The sequence below is a fragment of the Halictus rubicundus genome, chromosome 3 (assembly GCF_050948215.1).
Source record: "Halictus rubicundus isolate RS-2024b chromosome 3, iyHalRubi1_principal, whole genome shotgun sequence".
Lineage (NCBI taxonomy): Eukaryota > Metazoa > Arthropoda > Insecta > Hymenoptera > Halictidae > Halictus > Halictus rubicundus.
Window position 1 is genome coordinate 2,829,449 of NC_135151.1, and position 20,246 is coordinate 2,849,694.

At 40.1% G+C, this 20,246-nt stretch overlaps 1 protein-coding gene across 2 annotated transcripts in view; it reads right to left on the minus strand.

The window, feature by feature from the left end:
* Brat (tripartite motif-containing protein brain tumor) overlaps positions 1-20,246 on the minus strand; it is a 110,855-nt gene that overhangs the window by 24,088 nt on the left and 66,521 nt on the right. The window lies entirely within an intron of this gene.

Consider the following 20,246-nt stretch of genomic DNA (forward strand, 5'->3'; position numbering starts at 1 on the left):
TACTTCTGTCCTGAGAAAAGAAACCCTTGTCGCGTCGTTTTTAAAAAATGATGCGGCCCTTCCCCATCGTATACCATCTATAGTCCCGTGAAGTATCGTGGCGGTTCACGTTACACGGCGTTGTTAATGCTTCTCGAGCGACAATTCATCCATTTTCTCTTTCAGACACTGTAATACATTTTATTTCTCGTTTTGTATAATGGTTCAATGCGTGTGTGTTCAAAACGTGAAATTATGAATACAAAAAAAGAAACTGGTCGAATTAAAATGTAAAGCAAAACGTGATGAATATTTTGTTTGAATATTGTTGTAGAAATCGTTGTTAAAATGAAACGTTCACCGAATGAAAAACATTGTGCGAGGTTTCACACGACGAAGCGTGCAGGAATGTAACATAAAAGACGAAAACTCTTTTATCGAGTAACTAAAAATTGCTGTAGGGGTAAAACTAGCCACGACACACTATCCCATAATCCAACAGCCAATTTAGAACCTATAATAATCGAAAGGTGGGCGTGACCTTTGCAAATAAATGCACACATTTCACGGATAAGCTTCTACGAACGACCCCCCCCCCCCTCGTTCTCGGTAAAAACGGCGAAGAAATTCCTCCGAAGACGCTTAATTACAAAACGTGTGCGGAACGTCGACGTAATTAATTCTCGCCCGGCGAATTTTACCCAGCTGTCGCTCTAATTACCGGGCCGTTTCGAATATAATACGAATCGCATTTAGATGATACTGTGCGCGAATCAATTCTAATAACCCAATGTCTGTAATTAACGTTACGAACTCTCGCTTAATCCGCGCGCTCGCGCAACACGTTGCACGTGAAATACTTTGCATAATCGGATGCACGGTCGCTGTACGAATTTCTATAGATCGTCGGGTGACGATTCCACGTGCCGTTCCACGCAAATTCGGAATATCGATCGCGCGAGATCCAGCGCGAAAAATATCATCTCGGCGCGAGACTCGCGCGGAATACGCGAACGATTACAGCTACTGCATAAATCAATTAATATTTGTTCACTATTCGTGTAATCGTCGCACTAAACCCCGGATGTCGATAATCGAGTCTATTTCGATCTCAATTTTCAATGGCCGTATATAATTTTACTGTTTCCGACAACTAGACTGCGGATTTGTGCTTATATGAAAAAATTCGGTAGGTAACGCTTAAAACAGTGTGAAGATTCAAAAGAATTTCGACGTATTATATTCATCTTATTGAAATGATTAACACTAGAACTACCGAGCCCTAAACGTGACTTAGACTTACCCCTTTATAATAACAGCAAGATTGAATTTGCTCAGGTTTCATACGATTTTTTATGGTAACATGTATTCCAAAGAAGAGATATATTAAAAAACTTTTCGTGAAAACGTTTTCATAGTTTAACTAATCGTAAAAGAAAAAATCATCCACCAGTCATTTTGACTGATTCGGTAGTTCTAGTGTTAAAGAAGGAATGACGGTTTCTATGTGCTCTTGTTTTCGACAATTGTTGCAATTTACCAATACTCATTTCTTTTTTGTATCTTGTCTGCGAGAAAAATGCGTTTGAAGTTTCCATCGGGAATTCTTGGCCTGTAGGTACACGCGTGCTGCTGCGGATCAAAGTAAAAAAAGAAAAAGACCGATTTTTAAAGTTGTTAAACCGTATTCTCCCGGTAAGAGCAAAGCTGTTTCATTCGAAAGCAGCAAAAACCAACATTCCGCGAACGAACGGACTACAATTCGCGAGAAAAAGAACGGAAAATGACTTTCTCTGCGGAAGCTCTACAATCGGCGAAGCCAAGAAACTCGATGCAATCGCGTTGAACTTTCCCGGCGCATTTTGGACGTCTCGCCACGGCGCTGTTTACCATATTTACCATATTCACCGTGCCCCCCGTTCTTTCGTAACTCACTGGATCGCGCGCGAGTGAACGTCGCGTCGCGTCGCGTCGGGTATCGAATGAATCCGTGTTTCGTGATTGCACGGTGAACCCGATCCCTTCGCTGTAATCACGAGACAACCAGCTGGAAGGTATCAGAGAACGTGGCATAGATCATCGGTCGGTCCGCTCGGGGCAACATCCATTAATTAACCGGTCTTCGAGCTTCCTGGAAGGCTGGATGAGCACCAGACGACCAACGGATCGTCCTGGCGTCCACAGAACCCATCCTATCAAGCTCGGGGCTGTCTACCGCGCCCCTATCTTCGTGCTCCGTGGATCGAAAGAAGGGTAAGAAAAAGAGGCCTTGCGTGCGCGCGCGCGCAACCATTCCCAGGGGAGCAGGATGAAAGAGACATTCTGCTTAGCTTACACGGCAAACTAACTAGAGAATCATTCGCTTGTCATTCATAGTTTGCTCGACTATACGAGGGAATAATGCGGATTTTTATACGCTGACCCTCGCTTTCTATTTTTTCGCCTAACAAGGGATGGCTGGTTAACTCGACATTATACCAAAAATGGGCCAGTGTCGTTTCAAGCAGTAAAGATATTAAGGTAAGGGACCCCATTACTGTGTCTATATTAATTACACTTATGTTTAAAGCATAATGAATATTGAAAAGGAGATATATAACGTTTATATTGACTAATTTTAATGGAAAAATTTAATATCTCTTTTGTAATATTCATTATGCCTTAAAAAGAAGTATAATTAAAATTAGTAATTGGGTCCCTTACCCTACAAGAAATTCAAAGTGTCCATACATTTCTTACAACTTAGTAAAAACACCGAAGAGAGAAATAAATTTCTATTTCAGTTATCACATTTCAGTTTCTTCTAAATTCGATCATTCTTTCACTGCATTATTGTGGCACAATATCCACACTAGTATAAACTACAGTGGAGTCCTGCCTAAATAGAAAACTGTTTAAAAAAATATTTTCATGTGACAGTATTTGAACAGTAATTATTAGAGGATCTTTAGGCAAAATAAAATTTTTATACATCAATTGCAATCTACAGGAGCTAAGTAAAAATTTATTTTGCTCGTTAATAATTTTTACATGTTAAAATGGTATGTCGACATTCTTAAACTCATTTTTATCATAAATGCATATAATCTGCAGTCTAGTAATTACGAAGCGAGTGAAGATGACTGAAAAGCTGATAAAATTGTGTAACAAAAATCATGAAATTATTAAACAAACCGTAATCTGCATTTGTCGTCCCCATTATTCCTTGAATAATCGCATCGAGGGGGCAGAATAAATTCGGAGCGTCCAAGCAGGACAAAATTGAACAGTCTTCGGGGCGACAGTGCAACATGGTTGCAACGAAACGAGGATACCTTCGTCGTGGGAAGGTCCTTCGTCTTCCAGATAATTTCAGTGTCTCGTTGAATACGTGTCGCTTTTATCCCGCCTCTCCTATGGCCTGGGGCTCTCCTTAATGACGATAGAAACGTAATACGAAAATATGGGGGAACATTGTTAGCTCGCCCGCATGCGTGTGAGCGTCTCGTAGCTCAACGTGGAAGAGAGTGCGTGCGTGTGCGTGCGTGTGACGGTTGTTCACGCGTACGCGGTCTTTAACGTCGATATTTACACACGCGGAGCGTGAAGGTAACGCGACAAAGGGACGCGAAAAAAGGAGCTGTTCAAGGGGAAGAGGCTGCGAGGAGGCTCGAACAGGAGGAAGAATAGTCGAGTTCCTTTTGCGCCGAGCTCCGTCCTTTCCACCCTTATATTTAGCTTTAAGGGGTTAGACTGGCATGACGGATTGAAAATGTCCCTTACTTTTCACAATTTTTCTCTGAACAACGAAACTGCAAAGACTATCTGAAATCTTCAGAAACTTCCGCGGACCTTATTAAAACGTGTTCCAAAATTTAGCATATGTGATATACTTTTAAGAATTACTTGATTGATGGCTGTGGAAAATATCAAAACGTCAAAATTTTCAATAAATTATGGGGACGAAGATGTCCCCATCTTATGAAGACGTTGATACTGACAGAAACGTACACGAAGAATATTTACAGATTTTTCTTTTCAATCTTCACAATACGCATATGCATACGGCATACGCGATTTATTGCGAACAGATTTTCCACGCAAAATGGGCTGGGGAATTAAATCAATTAAATTGTCTATCACTCGATGTGGAATTTTTTGATTTTGTCGAAAAATAACGAAACAGCCACAATTCCACATGAAAAGTTTCCCCGCGGTCAGATTCGTTCGTTTATTTATGAAGCACATGAAAATGAATATAAACATCCTAAACGAGGCAAAAGTATTAACAAAGTCTTTCACGGTCGTTGTAATCTTAATCAGTGTAATACAAATTTATTGTATGAACAATTTTACGAGAATTAAACGAACCAAATACTGTGTTTTTTGTTTAATTATCATCGCCACGCCCAGAGCTTACTCAAAAATGTAGATGCAAATCCCTTAATGACACGCGTGACGGCCACAGAGCAATACAGCGAATCAAGCATTTTCGACGAATTAAACCATGCAGATTTTAAACAAATTAAATATTAAGCATCACGCGTGCCGTCAACCATCTGGCGTTTCGCCAAAATATCCGGAATATTCTTTGTCACCTGTCGCTGCGAAAGATATGCGTATGACATCGTTTATTCAAGGTAGAAATGAATTTTCACTTTTTTTTTCTTGGGTGACAAAAAGGCCTTGTCTCGATATAATTTTTTAACGATTCAATTTGGGCGGTGTTTAAGTTAAAAAAGTATTTAAGTATTTACTGTGGTTGTTGTTGCTTACTCCACTGATAAATTGCACGCATTTTTGTAATATGAAAACTTTCTTTCTTATGACGGGCATTTTTCGCAATACATTGTACATTTAAAAAATACGAATTAAGAAGTGTATTCTTTTCAGTAACAAAAATTTTAGGACGAACTGTTTGCCACCGTTTTTTAATACTGTCTTTAATTGATCGGGTATTTGATCAACAAAATTTTAATTTTAATTTTGTGAACAGAATTTAATTTTAGTTATAAGCTAAACTATTGCGATGAAGGAAGGTGTACGTGATGTGTGCGTGATTATTAAAAATTTATCCAATTTCCCGAGATTGAATGTTGGACATTTAACACTGTCCCTTTAAGATTTTGGTAATTATATTCGAAAAAGCTGATGTTCTTTTAATCGGTCGCACATCGAAATGAATTTTAATGATGGCCTCGGGCGCGCCGCATTGTTAAATTCGGGGATGTTCTAAAATTACCGAACTCGAATTCGTTATATAAAAATTTCGTTGCCGCAGGCGGTATGGTAAACCGATCGCATGTGAAATTAGTACGTAAAGATATTCCATAAAAAAATCCCTCGGTCATCTAGCTAGTTGGTTATGCATCGGAACGAATCGACATGCACGATAATAAAGGAGCCGTCGAATAATCAATAGCGCAATAATTCAATTGTGCAAGAATTCGATACGATTTTTACACAGAAATTGTACACACCGTGGTACAAGTGCACTTTGCACTTCTTAATTTGTATCCAAATTATTGATTTTGAATGATTAAAATAAGTTCGGACTAAATTTTGTGTCAGCACTGATGTCACTAAATACTCTATAAAACTCAAGTTATTAATCGGTAGGGTGAGGGGCCCAATTATTGTACGGGTGTTAATTACTATGCCTATATTAATTATACTTATTTTTAAAGCAGATATATAACATTTAACTGATTTTAATGAAGAAATTGTAATACTTCCTTTTTAATATTCATTATGCTTTAAAAATAAGTATAATTAATGTAGACATTATTGATAACCCCACAGTAATCGAATCCCTTACACTACGCGTTTTAATAATTTTTAAAAATTCCATGTAGCACAAAATGAAGTGTCGTCCATGTAATCCTTGAAAATTTCAATTACGTTAGCCAGTGCAGATAAAATAAAAAATCTCTTGAATACACAAGAACCGCACAGTTAAAGTACGTTTCTAATAAATTTATTGCTGATTTAAATTGTCGTTTTTAATTGAAGCTTCGCATCGATCGAACATGTTCAGCCAATTTTAAGAATTTCAAAGCTTTGCTGTCAATTTTTTAATAAACCATTCCGCGTTCGAAGTCGATTGCTCCGTATGATTCAAACCGTACGCAACCCCCGTAAAAAGCATTTGTTATTAACGTTACCAGCGAGTACGAACATTCGCACGGGCGTTTCGTAATTAAACAAACTACACGTCGAGGACGGAAGGTATCGGACGCGTTGAACGGCAAAGTAAACAGGTTAATTGAAGCGGAAATAATACACGTGTTTCGGATGCAATGGTATTATTTTCGGGATCTTGTTGGGGGTTTGATGGGCGCGCGCGCGTGTGTGTGTGTGTGTGCTTCGTTATTATACGAGAACGAATACATCAACCAGCCGTTTTACCCGATTCTCGGCGATTTTACGTGCTGAGAATAATAACGGGGCGATGGTGATCTAAAGATAGGAAATCACGCGGGAAGATAAAGAAGATAGAGGGGAGAAAATAAAGGAAGACAAACGAGGAACGGAGGGTGAATAATACAAGTTATTGCAGCCGGCTCCGAGGGATGTACTAGGAAATGAACCCTCGAACCGACGACGCGCGACGCGACGTTCTCCTGTCCTCACCGAATCAATAATCCGTCATCCGCCACGACACTTGCCCCTCTGTCTTTCCGGAAAACCTTTTACACTTTTGCCGCCGGTTTACCGGTCCCATTTTCCCTCCAAAAATTCTTGAACCGGTTGCTATAAATGACGCTACCGACGGCACGAGAACGCTTGCAACGAAAACGCGTCCCAACTCCTTAAAATGAACGCGATTTAATTTCGTAATAGATAATATCGTATACTACCATACACCTTCTCTCATAGGACCTCCGGAATAGCAGCCATAGCTTTGTAAGCATCAAGCATTTTCGAATAAAACAAAAATTACGAGACGCTCCCTGAAAGAGACTATTTTAATGTTCATCGAACGGTGCTAGAGTCTTCGAGAAAAAAATTCGGAAAAATCGCTTCCCCTTCGCGTGGGAAGAAGAGTATTCTTTTCGCTGCAGAAGTACACACTGTTTAATGGGATACAATTCATTGTCCATTAACGGCGATACTTTCCTCGCGGAGTATTTAATATTAATGAGCGGCCGAACACCTCTCGCAGCTGTGTCATTTTCTTGTTCGTTGCGTGGTTAACGATCTCCTTTGATGAGCCGTGCTTTTCCCGTCGGGCTCGCGTTCCCCGACTCTTTACGATCGTTAATTAGCATACACCTGCCACCGATGCTAATTGCTGATTGCGACGCGATTCGTCATAAGAATCGTTTCTCACGGTGCATCGCGAACACGGTAATACACGGACCCGCAACGCATCGCGTGTTTCCCTATGTTTGCGCATGCACACGTCAACAAGCGAAAGGGACCCGGGGCTCTTTGTCGGCGGTGATTCAGTTTTTTTAACGCTTTAATGGCCGGAACCTACGAGAACTCTCGAAAACATGTCCATTATGAACGAAGGTCACTGGACGCCGACCGATATTAAATTGTAAAAGCGTCGAGGGCCGCACGAAATTTCTCCGTTCATTCATCGTCGCGATTCACACCAGTGTGGCCAGATCAGGGGAATCGACTCGAATCGAGGGGAAAGAGTTACCCCCTCTCCCTGGATTAGTCACGTGACATCCTGACGCATGCAGGACAGAGACGAAACGCGTCACGTGACCGTGCCGTGACGGCAGCGTGGGGGAATAGCGTCGTGGAAGGGGAAGGCTAGAGTGGGGAGACAAGTCTTAATCTGGGCGACTCTGATTTACACTTCGATTCGATTAAACGTATTTTATTCGTGATCTCGAATCCTTACCTTTTAAGGGATTAAAGACTTCACGATATCCAGAATCAGAAAATAGACAAACTTACATTAACACAATTTCTGAAAATACAGACTGTTGCGCGTATTAAAAAGTGCGTTCCTAGAGCAACGTGCTGAAATGTCGAAAGTATGTCATTTCCTATCGAGTGCTTGAAAAGAACAATTTCTTATCAATCGTGCCCACTGAGAAACAGTTACCAATTTAGCGGGGATATTCAATTTCTGTCTCGCAGATAAGTTATTAGTTGCCGCGGATTAAAAATAACACGAGCAGTTTAATTACGAATTTTTAATCTGCAGGCGACGTTGCTCGATTAAAAACTTGATCGGCAAAAAGGTCGGTTGCGGAATAACCGAAAGGGCGGGGAGAGGTACGGAGAGTTTTCTTTTTTTTTACGAGTGGAATGAAATTTCTTACGTAGAAGGATCCCCGTTCCTTTCTTGATTAACGAAAAAGAAGTAAACGCGCGCGACTACTTTAATTTTCGGGGGAAAAGAAATGGCCTTGGAGCGAGGAAAGCGGATCAACTTTTTCATCCGTCCGTGGACAATTTCCGCGTTTATTCTCAAAGTTCTGAATCTCTGTCCCCGGGACCGGCGCGACCGGTTCGACGTTTTCGGGAGGAAATAAATTTTCCCGGATCTTTTCTCTCGGCTGGCTAGGCCGCGGAAAAACCGTGCCGCGCGCAGTAATTTCACGCATTGATTAACCGAAATTGGAACGGCCCGACGGAAGGACCGGGGTTTACTCGGTTTCAACAAAATTTCCGAAAAAACTTCTTCTCTCCGGTTTCTTCGGCCTCGCCTACTCGAATCAGCGTCCAATTATTTTACCACTCTTCGTTTGCCTTTCATCGCTCGCGAGCCTTGGAAAACTTGGAACGATTTCGCTCGGATGTTCACGAGCAAGACGAACAATCCTTGAAGCGCATGCGAATCAAATTCAAATGTCATATTAATCCTGCAATGGTATCCTGAATTCTCTCTGGCGAAATCAACAAAATTTCTGTACACGGATTTCCACCACAACTGCAACGTTTCTGTAACTCCTTTGGAACGTTCGGGGATTTCAGTGTTAAACTATATGCTTGAAACAATATCAGTAAATTTCACGGAATTTTAGAAAAGCCCCATACTTCACAGTTAGTGTTCCTTCTTGAGAATTCTTTCTCGAGAATTTCTCGAGAAATTTAAATCTGGGAAATTTCTTATGAATCTCATTTATTTTATAACATATTTTCGGAAATGAATTTTCAGTTAACTCAAATTGCATATTACTAATCAATAGCGTACGTACATATAAGCATATCTACAGGCAGCATATCAATGCCTACCTATGCATGTTTGCAATGTGAAAATTTATAATAATTGTTGCGAATGCATGTCGATGTGAGGTAATGCGCACCCAAAAGGACACCCAATCTTCAGCAACTTTTGGATGTTATGTATACGATAAAGCCAACATCCACACAAAATGAAAGAAATTTTTGTACGGCTACATATTTTGTTACAAAAAAAAAAGAAGTAGATTGTCTGATTCTACATTAAACGCATTATGCTTCTTAAGAAGTCATTTCAAAACAAAGGCATAATGTTTCACTTTATAAAGGTTTGGTTTTAAATAAATAAATTTATCGGTTATATTTAGCGTCTATTTTTTTCCTTGTTTTTAAAGTTATGTACATATTGAACAGGAATAAACACTGAGTTAAAGTTTCTTGCCCTTTCGATAAATATTATTAACGATATTCCAAATATTATAAGTTTCCCAATATTTTTTTATTTTATTAAAAATTCTCGAGAAATTTCGAGAAATATAGTCTTATTTCTCATTTCTCGAGAAATGAAAAATGTTGAGAAATCAGGAACACTATTCACAGTCCGCCGCTACTAACGTTAATACTCTAATTCTCGGCATCCAGTTAGTTTGATTTGCGCGGCTTAGCGACGCAAGAATTTGTTTGGTGTGCGAGGGAAGAATCAACCGTGTAACAATGCAAGGTTTCCGGAACAAGGTAACTTTATTTGCCTCGGTGAAGTAACGCTATACGTTTCCGACATAGTGTAGAAGGAAATACAACACCCGATGGACCGTAGGTGAGAATTCTAGGTTGGATCTATAGACTACGACCGCGGTAAATCTTTCAACGAGACGGCTACTCTAAAATTTATTTTCCAGCGGTCGGCAACGGAATAGCAACGGCGCAGCGCGCGCGTCAACAACGATCCCAAAAATTCGAACGACTATCGCCGGCCACGTAAACGCGGGATACATTCTTAATCTGTCCGAAAACGTCGATACCGTTCCGTGCACGTGTCCAGGAAACGCCGACGGCGTTATTATCGTTTATGTGTGCGGTTGCGTATTCGTCACGCGCTCATTACCTGACTGCGGATTTTTAAGCATTTATGGCGTCTCTCGTGCGGCCGGCATAATAAAAACTTTAATTCCACGCGATTTCTTCCACTGATTCGGTAATTGGAATTCCTTTGTCGCTGATAATCCCCTAAAAGACGAGGACAATTCATATTTCATGTGCATACATTCTGATCGTTTTTATAATCGCTTCTATATCGCGGATATTCGGAACGCAGAAAGTAGAGCCATTTTAATCGCGTACTTTTATGAATTCAGTATTAACTCCTTACAAATGCGCACTACTACGATTAACATCGACCCTTTTGTAGTATTTTTTAGAAAAAGCTACTTGTAATAAACGAGGAGAATTTTATTTGATATTATACAGCATTCAAAAGTGGAAAAGAGGCTAAAATTAAAAATTTCCTCATGAATATAGGTTTCCGTATATTCTTGTATATCTCGAAGATCAAAATAAATGTTAAGAAATATCCGGATTAATTCTCAACTGTTCCGAGCGCTCCACAAAAATTAATAAAATGATCTCTGAATAAATCTTGAGAAATTCGGACCGAGCTGATCGAATTTTATTGTTTCCCAAAACGCAAACGGTTGCGCAATTCACCGTCGAAGTTTGATCGTTCCCTGAAGCACAAAAGACCAGTTTTATCCGAGCAATGTCTCCGGCACCGAAAATCAGTCGACTCTGATTTCACCTTGAACCGTGCTCTGGAGTGCAACACGCGCACGAACCGTATCACGTATGCAGCTCTGAAAGGATCCCCCGTGCAACAATAAGCTCGCTATTGCATGCAATCAACAAGGTGTTTGGAGCATCGTAGAAATCGAAACGATCCGCAACTTTCCGTTACCAGATGTTCGGGGAACTTCGACGGGACGATACACCGCGGATTCCGCTTTAACGTCGCGCCGTATATTTTGTAAGGGTGGTAAACATTTTTAAGCACTTCCAGTCACCCGAGAACGATCTTTCCGCAGATGAATTCGCAAACCCTGTAAGACCTCTCTCCGCGCACCTGCTGCTCGTAACTGTTCGAGCGTCGTCCCGGCAAGCACAGCGGTTTTCTTTCAAACGATTTCGAATAGACGATATAAAACGATTCGCAACAGTTGACGGCGCTCACTCGACGTTTCCCTTTGTCGTTGTATTATTTCGCTCGCTTTTATGGCACCGTTCACGGCCCTTCCCTCGTCTTTCCGACATCAGTTGCAAATCTCGATGCGATATAATTGTTCGAACAATTCTCTTCCGACCGGTTAAATGGCATACTCTCGGCAATACGAGGTTCATCCACTGCAATTTTCGGCGCAACGCCTTAAAACAAACTGCGAACCCTTATGCAAAATAAAAACTTTCTTCGGGGATCACAAGACATACAAACCATGTCAACATCTATTCTAACAATTTTAATAAATTCAGAAGAATATATGGACGTTCTTAAATTTTGGCTGCACAAATATCTGCAATCTAGTTGTAATTCTGTGATTATGAAACCTCTATCAATAAATATAGCAAATTAAAAGCGTCGCCTGGACTATTATTCCATCTCAAAGCATGTTCTTTTTTATTTGAACACAGGTTAATACAGTAACAAAGTACTACGTGGCAAAATAAAATTTCAAAAACTAATCGAGTCCAATTTTCAATTTTCTTTTATTCATACGCGACGTATGTAGCCAGTCGATCACGAAGTTGGTCATTCAGACGCGTCGATAGCAAATGAGTAATCGCACAAAAGATCACAACCATGTTCATTATAAATCACGAACGAAATGACGAGTATCTTTGATCCCTTCGTTCGTTTCCATCGACATGCTCGATCGCCTACTTCGCTATCGTTCCACGAATAGACGAACGGCGGAATCAATTGCGTATAAAATTCGATTATTTGTCCTCGAGTACGCGCGCACTTTCCCTTCGGCCGTATTCGAACGGGAAACTGCGCGCTGAATTCTGCGGGCAAATCGATAAAAGCTAAATTTAGTCTAGCTCACTGATTGACGAGGGGAACCGAAAGAACCGGAAACGAGACATTCGTATCCGTCGATTCGGTTGCGATCGACCCGGGGCTGAAACGAAGAAACCAGCAACGTCGAACGTAAATCCGGACAACGAAATTAAAAAGAATCAAGCTATTGCTTTGAAATCTTTTTCCCGAGGACGTGCGAAAACGGATCGCAACTACAAAGCAGAATCTTGCAATTCTGTGCTGGGAACGCGAAACGTGACGTCTGCGCAATTTTCCCAATTTCACAGAGATTCAAAAATTTTCTTCATCTACGAAACTAACTATTCTAAAATTGTGACGAAATTGAAAGTTTTTTCTTTCCCTGCAAGTGACCTACAATCTCATCGTTTATTCTCGAAAGCAGATGTAGTTATTTTTATACTAAAGAAAATTCCTTATTAACACGTTGAATGCCACGTCACCCATATGTGAGTGACGGAATTATTTGTGCAGGTTTTAAAATGAATTTTTACGTTGATATATTCATTGTACCAAACTTGATTAGGATCTGTAATATGCAAGAAAGTTGGAGGACTACTCAGTATCATACATTTAATTGTTTCAATTTTTATTTCATTAAATAACTTACTTTGAGTTTATGGAATTTTGGGGGTTTCTAGTTTGGCGATCAAAGTGTTAATCTAAGCTCAATCCTCGGGTCCATGCTATGACATAGATCGTGTAGGACTTCATTTTCTTGTGACCGCGTCGACACACAGTGTTGCCAGATGAGGGGAGCGAGCACGAATTGAGGGGAGAATGTTACCCTCTCTCTCTCTCTGAAAGTACCGGAGTATGCGCGACAGAGACGGAACGCGTCACGTGACCGGGCCGCGGCGGAATAGCGCGGTAGAAAGGGAAATTAGAGTGGGGGAACAAGTCTTGATCTGGCGACTCTGCCTCGACCGCGCCGAACGTAGAAAAGGTCAGCGCATGTAAACACGGACCGCGAGGCCGAAGGCGCACTACACACCGTCAATTAAACTACTAAATTACGCGATCATGTTTACGCTGCTCGGCAACGGAGGCAGCTCAAACTCCTTGGTCCCTGGCGGGATATGACCCCCAGGTGAAGGGATTAGGCGAACCTACTAAGATCGTGTATCTCCGATCCGCTTAGATCAATAATTTACTCTACATTTTTTGAAGTACGTGCTTCGAATCGCAGTCTCATGTTTTATCCAAAGAACAAGTACATACATTTTTATGCTGAAGAAGAAAATGCAACTTCGTGCAGAATTGTGGATCTCGTTAAAGAGTCACTTAATGCGAAGAATGCACTTTCTGGAGAAATATTTGATATCCGCTTAAAGCATTTCCTTTTAAAAGCAAGTTTTAGCTATTATAGTTGTAGCTATAATTTAGCTAGAAGAATGTCTAAATTTGTTGTAGAAAAAATATCGTATAACGAATACTCGTGAAACACAGTGGTTTGATTACTCGAATACAGTTTCTCGAAAGTGGTTCATGCAACCGAGCGGATATCATAGTAATTATGAAACACAGAGAAACCAATTTTCCTCGAGGCTCGCCTGCCGTACAAAGCGTCAGAAAGGTGGAAATGAAAGCGAAGAAGAGTGGAAGGAAAAAGCTTCTGGATTCTAGGAGAATCTGGCAAGACGGAAGGGATTTCAGAGTTCTTTTTCGTAGTCATCGACTGGGGGCGCGAACCTAAGGTTCTCAACCCGTGCTCCACAAACTCCCGAGATTCCATCGATAAAATTTACCATCTTCGCTTTTCCAACGACCCCCTAAAATTTTATGTACGATTCTTTTAGTGGTTCGCAGAACAGAAACGTGAACAGCGTAAGTCCTCGTGGTGCACCTTGTATTACTACAAAATTAGCATTTTTCGTTCTTATTGACTAACTGTTGCAGTTAAAGAGTTGAATATCGATAATTTTTCAAAAATCAGATATCTGGTGAGAAACATAGAAAAATTGACGAATATTAGAACTAGACTTCATGGTCCATAAAATCTTTAACGCTATACCTACCGATCACTGTAAGTGACTAGCACGCGTCGCCTAATAAAAATGGCAAGATTGAGACTTTCATTATGACAAATGCTTGAATGAGGAAACTTATTCACCCACTTTCCATGCAATGATTTTTGTGATTTCAATAATCGTCGAGTGAAATATACGAAACCGGTTCTGTGACCAGTGAAGATACGTTTGACGTTAAAAATGTCCGTCTCCCGAGGGTTAAAAATTGGTCGTCAAGGTGGAGGCAGGGTCGGTCGGTAGGAACAAGTTGGGAACCGCTGGCGCAAAGAGCAGCAGGCTTGTGAGAATATGTTTAACGAAACAGAGGGCGTTTGTTCGTTCGGGCGGGAATATTCGAGACTGCTCATAAATTTTCATGGATCTTTTCGGCCGTATGTGCGCTCTCCTCGATGTTAAAGACCACCCTCTTTGCGACGTGAAGGAGGCCTGAGCGTTCTCCTCTTACCGGGAGGCCTCTTCTACGGATGACCCTCGTATCACCCTTTTCCGTGTCGTGCAATTTTTTTCTTTTTTCTTTTTTTCCCCGAGCAACGTCAATGTATTTTTAAGCCGCGCTTCTATGCACCGAAGAACAACGCCCCGCTCCGTTCCGCGGATGAGACAGCCTTCGGTAAAATTTATATCCTTAAATGGTCGTTCCGAGCCGCGCGGCACGATGCGCGAGTAATTTGTTCCATAGGGAAAGGGCGACTCTGAAAAAGCCCTCCGATTTTTTTTTTTTTTCATTTTTCTGCTTTATCCCGGGGACCCAAAGGGCGTGCACGCGCTCCTACGAAATTTGATGGAACGTAACTCGAACAAAAGAATTTTTTGCAAAATGGATACGCGACATTTCGAGCACTCCCTTTTTCAACCGTTACCGAGGGCCAAAGGGGAATGCATTCGATTTGTAATTTCGACGGGAATAATTTTTCGGTGAACGAAGAGCAAACATAATGCTTCGACGTTTTATTCGACGGATTTATTTTTAGATCTTTTCAAGTTGAAACGTTGGTTTACTGTTGAGAGATCTGTGTGGATCAGAGAGACTGCCACGTAGAAATGTAAAAACGTTAAGACACTATAATTTTTGCGGATATAAAATTGGACGCATTATTTCTCACCCGACTCGCGTGTTTTTCGAGCTAAAAAGATTCGCTACTCCGAACTGGTAAACAAAGAGTGAGTGCATCTAAATGTGAAAATGGTACGCATAGTTTACCAGATTGAAATATTTCGCGAGAGTGCCTGTTTATTTTTGTGTGCGTTGTCTCCGTTTCACTGCGTCTCTAAATTCGATTTCGACGGTCAAAACAACGGATTTTTTTCTAGAAACGAGTATGAGTTACTAGGCACGACAATTCATCGAATGAATTTAAACGACTGTTCATTCAAATGGAATCAATATTATGTCATAAAATAGTTAACATCTGGAAATCGAATCGATAATCGAATTAAAATGCGAAAGTACTGGCGTTTCGGATTATCGGTTTGCACACGTGTAATTAGCAATTCCGTTTACCGCAAATGGATACTTGCAAATTCGTTTATTAACGCTTACGGAACACGTTTAAACATTCAAAGCGTTTGTGCATCGGTTCAAACGCTCAACGAAAATGTTTTCTTTTTCTTTTTTTAGTGTTACACAGTCAACGAATTCGTAATTTGTAATTTCAAATACTGCACTACTTATTTACTCGTGCCCCGTATTAGACGCTCTTACCGAAAAGGGAATGCTAATTTAATTAACTTTGTATTCGTTACCACTGCAATATAATATTTATATAATATGTATTCGAAAATGGAAATCATGATAAAAGTTAGCCCGCAGCGAAACGGACAAACGAAACTGAACAATAAAATGTGCGCATATTTCAATCGTTCAAGATTCTTTGAAAATTAAACGAAAACCAGTCCGTTTTATAATCAAATTTATAAACAAAAGTGCGGATATTCAATTATAAAAATGTATACCAAATGTTCATTTCAAATTATTGGTTTTCAAGCCAATTGTAGCGTTCTTCAATCGATAAATTAATTATAAGCTTCGTGCTGACTGTTCGAGTATAATACTAATTTAATATTCAATTGCAAATGCCCTGTTTGTATGCATATCAGAGTCATTGCCTTTTAATCGTCGTTTCTCTTTTCGCTTCTAATTTTAACTTTCTACTCTTCCGTCATTGCGCAAAAACACTTCTTAGAACTGTTCTAATTAATAAGTTGCATTTACCTTTCCATTGGTGATTAACAATCACCTGATAGCAATGAAATTCGCTCTAAGGTTTTGCAGAATGGTCAAGCCACAGTTCTCGCCGCTCACAGCTGAACAGCATATGATCACTGAATCGCAGATGTTTACGCGCGTAATATATGCGAAGAACATATGTTATTTATGCACATAAAATTTGCATACATGCACGAAACATATGCATACAATATAGGAGTAATACCTTCGACACACACTCGCCCGACGTAACTTAGGAAATAAGACAATTTTAACGATTATCATACGCGTTGCTCACGGTTAGGCGCTAATTACCTTAAATCGATTTACATGCTCTTCCTGTCTCTCCAGAACAGGAAGCACAAATTCCTTGAAGTTGATTCAAACTTATCTACTCCGGTAATAAAGCAGAATGTTTTGAAGTATAAAAGTAAAGTAAATAAATTGTTCAAATAATTCTTATAATAAGTAATATTTGCATTTATTTCATTTTTACTTATTTGTTTCGGTTTGTACCGACTGAACAATTTGTATTGTTTAAATTTCGAATCAAGGAATTCTTATACTTTTCAACAATAAATATTTATTTCGCACACGTGCCAGGAAAAAATTTTAGTAAAAATTCAGAAGAACCGACATCTATTTGATTCCATATTTAAAACATTGAATGCCAGATATGATACAAAAGTCAAAGTAACATTTTTTTCGTCTGTGACCTAGTTGTAAAAATTTCAAATTTGAATATTTGTTGAATACACAAGGGGCTATTCTGCATGGGAAAAACGAGCAAAAACTGTAGAGCGAAACTTTCTTTCTCTGGGTGCCATTTTCGAAAAATTGGAGTTCGAATCCGTTCTGTCGGGCTTTAGTCAAATACGGGTAAATTCGAGAAAATTTCAAATTGGATTTTCTAGAACGCGCAGGTTTCGAACGGAAAACTGTTATCACACATGTTATATTTATTTTTTCCACTTGCATTCGTTCGGCAGCGTACCGAGCACATCTGTTCCGTTCAATTTTGCAATTCAATTTTGTCGGAAACATTTTTTCGTATAGAATCACGCTTTACCGATTGCACTACGATTCCCGAAATGTCCTACCAATTTCAATAAACACTGTGACGAGATATAGTTTTAATCGCCTGAAGCGTAATGGCCTAAAAGAAATATTCACTGTTCATAAATGTGGTATTTATAAAACATTAAAATATAAATACATGCACGTACTTCAACTGAAAACGTACTCATGTTATTTAAAACAGGCTTTGTATAGATACGCCTACTTTTAAAAAATTATTTTGTACGTGCATTATTCATTTTCTAATTATTAGTCAAACAGCTTAACGGCTCAATGTAAAAAATACAGTTTTATATTGAATTTCTACATACGTGGATAAAATTTATCGTAAAAAAATATAAAGCACAAAGTTACCCCAGACCCTAATAGAATTCAGCTTGCACGAGTATGTCATAACAAAAATTAATTGTTAAACCTAGATAGAAAATTGCGTCACCTAATTATGTCCAAACGCGGCTCACAATTTTGTTATATTAGTCAATATATTTACTTCCAATAATTAAAAAACATTTCTAATAATCAGAAAATAATTGGTTCGTCAAAAATTATTGAAATCCTGATACAATTGTCGATACCGCCTAGCGATTATTGAACGAAGGCTTCCAATAAAGGGACACGGTCGACCGGCAGGTATTTTCCAAATTTTGCACACAATTTTCTCAAGATTGTCTGGCTACCCGAGACAGTAATTATAGTTATCGACGTTTATTACAGGTGTAGGCCTATCATCTGCGCTAAAATTTCATTGAAATCGGAGGGGGCCGCATCCGAAGCACTCCTTTTGTGAGTCAGAGGCGATTGAATGGTATCCGTCCCATTATTTCTTTTTCCCTATGCGAAGGGGCGTCTCGACGCTTGGCGCCGCACGCGCCGACGTTCCACGCGAGGCATGCGAACGATGCCGTACAAAGGGGGGAAAAAAGCGAAACCGCGACGACACCCGCCCACGTGTTTCTGCCGCACAACTGGCGACCATACGATCGTCTACTGCGCAATGAAACCGACCGTTTTCCAGAGAATCTCGAACGAGACCAGAGACATCCAGAAAATAAAGCTCTGGTTGGCTACGAAACTCCACAAAATTAAACGAACAATTACAGTAGTGTTCGCTTAAATTTGCACAAACCCCCATTCTGTCCCTACCGCTTTCGAGCTGAGCGGAGCTTTATCTCAGTAAACAAGGAAAGAGGATAAAACTGCTACAGAAAAGGAGACTTCAAAGAGGTACCGCTGAAAGATAATCACGGAATAAGGAAAATTTCAAAGTTAGTAAATTTTGACTAACGCTTTCAAGTGTAGTATCAGTGGATTGTTGACATTTTTCTGATTAAAATGAGTCGTAACACGACTTACTTCGGACTAGTCTTATAGACTTAACACAGGCCTGGACAACTTCTTCCCCGCCATCCCTTCACGGCCACCACTTCATATTATGTACCCTACTATGCTTTTATCTCTCCTGGAGACAACCTCCTAAATAGGTTCTCAGACCCCCGCCATCTTCTCCCACACTCCGTAAGAGCGTGGTGGGGGGTCTCAGGAGTGGGAAGAGGACATGTGGCTCGCGAGCCACCAGTTGCCCAGGCCTGACTTAACGTAAATAAACTCTGCAAAAGTAGACCGATTTACGCCATGTTTGGAATCATTTTAACCGGAAGAACGTCAACAATTCATTTGGAAACACTGGGACTGCGTCTATCTCGCTTTCCCTCGCTGTATCTACCCTCTGACCTTGTCGAGCTGTGCTCGAGTCAAACTTAAATAATTTTCAGCGTTCGCGTACATTTGCTTGAAACGCGGACATTTTATCCGCGACAAAGGTCTTATTCCTTTAACCGGAGTATATTAGAGAACTCTTGACGGAGGGAATGACACGCGAATGGTTGGCATATTTGCATGCGTGCGTCATATTAGAGCGTGAACCGTGCCCGCGTGATCGGCAGAACGGGTTCCCTTTCCGTCACTCGTTTCGATTCGATATGTCTGCAGTTCTGCAACGGCCGGGCGAAACTCACTTCACAGTTGGTTGTGACTCACAATTTATCATTATTGTTATTATTGCGCAGGCCTCAATTTATACGTTGCCACTCCGTGGAAAATGTTCCAAATTTTACATCACCTAATTCCAGCTAACATCTTGACACTAAGCGTATACCAAGTACTTAAAAGTGGCTTTGTGTATTGTCAAAATTACAAGAAATTATGACGTGAAATAAATACCAACGTAAGTCAACGAAATACGTAACAGTAAGTAGATCAAAATGAAATGCCGAGCTTCTCTCCACTCGGGATCTGCAAGGATTAAAATATTACACAAGAACGAAATGTGCAGCCAGAGGCTGTTGTTTTGCAGCCCGACTTTCGAATTCAAATTCAAGTTATGCCATGTAGTCGAGAAATTACGATACACATGAAAACGTGAAAAATTGTTGTCTGCTACCAGAATAGTTTATCGCGTAATTTTATCGATAGCTTTCATTAGTTATAATTAAATACAATTTTAGAAGAGTTAGCTAATTTCTATAAATAATTCAGTCTTTTACTTTTTTACAGTATATAAAAATAATAACCTCGTTGCGCGCGGTAGGTAAAATTACGGCAAGATAGTAAGGAACAGATGTAACGTGATTACATGTAAACGTTAGAAAAAGTTCAATATTACGGGTGTAACGAGTATTACGGTCACAACCAATTTTCCACTTACGTACACCCTAGTCCAGAAGTATCTCGTCCGCAC